Source organism: Cyprinodon variegatus, unplaced genomic scaffold (genome assembly GCF_000732505.1).
Source record: "Cyprinodon variegatus isolate N-32 unplaced genomic scaffold, C_variegatus-1.0 Scaffold1821, whole genome shotgun sequence".
Taxonomy (NCBI): Eukaryota; Metazoa; Chordata; class Actinopteri; order Cyprinodontiformes; family Cyprinodontidae; genus Cyprinodon; species Cyprinodon variegatus.
This window is the reverse complement of record NW_015152274.1, coordinates 10299-11425: the sequence shown is the minus strand read 5'-3', so window position 1 is coordinate 11425 and position 1127 is coordinate 10299.

The following is a 1127-nucleotide window of genomic DNA, read 5'->3' as shown; positions in this document are numbered from 1 at the left end:
ACTTTAAGTAAATTTACAAGCCTGTACTTTGTTACTTTTACTTGAGTAAAGAAGTTTAATCAGTACTTCCACTTTTACCAGAGTATTTTTTAGCACAAGTATCTGTACTTTTACTCAAGTACAGAAAGTGAGTACTTTTGCCATCTCTGGTGACATCTAAAATAGAAAGTCTTTATAGATCAGTTTCTATGTTCCTTTTATGTCTCCTTCTGTCTTTTTCCTGCATGCTCACTGTGAGGGGCTGCTGTAGAAAGCATAGACATTGCACTTTGTTGATCTCACAATGGAGAAATGAACTCTTTGCATTAAGGGTCTTACTCAGAGACCCAGAGTGCTGGCTGTGGGGATTGAAGCCAGTACAAACTTCTCAGATCAGAGCTGCGAGTACGGACTGTTGTTCTCGCCAAGAACACAGGAAAGTATGGACTCTGGGAGAACAGGAGCACTCAGCATACATATGGGTCAAATTGGAACAGAAGATTACTGATGACATCATCACACGCTCGGCTCGTCTGGAGCTGCATTTCATCTCCTGTTATTATTAGTCTCTAGATAATAATAAATTCTAATTTTTTCATTTATTGGGGAATAATCTTGAGAACGGGCAAGTCTGCTCTGATGCATGCTGGGTAAAGAGGGAGGGGCGAGAACAGCATCCAGGGACTTTTTCCATTCTCGGTCTTGTTGTCTTCTGAAGTGGAACAGTACTAGGGCTGAGGGTGATGACGTTTCACAAGTACACAAGAATGCACAAGTACACATATTTGCTCTGTTCAAATTCATGGGATGCATCCTCAGAAGGCCAGATTCGGCCAATTACGTCATAGCGCAGCGCCAAGGTCTGATCGGATTCCAAGACTCCTCGTTATGCGGCCTAGAAATGCGTACTTCTTTTCAACCGTTTTGAAGTATGAGGAAAAGGTACTTGGCACCGAACAGCAGTGAATATTGCAAGTTCAGTTTAATATAATACAAGTATGAATAGTTCCGTTTGAAATGAATGAAAATAGTTGTTTTAATGGTTATTGAGTCAGATATGTGGCGGTAATGTTTGGTTTATCTAAAAGTTTTTATCTGTTACTGTGTAAATGGGTTTGGCTGTAATTTAAGGACAGATTCTAATATAT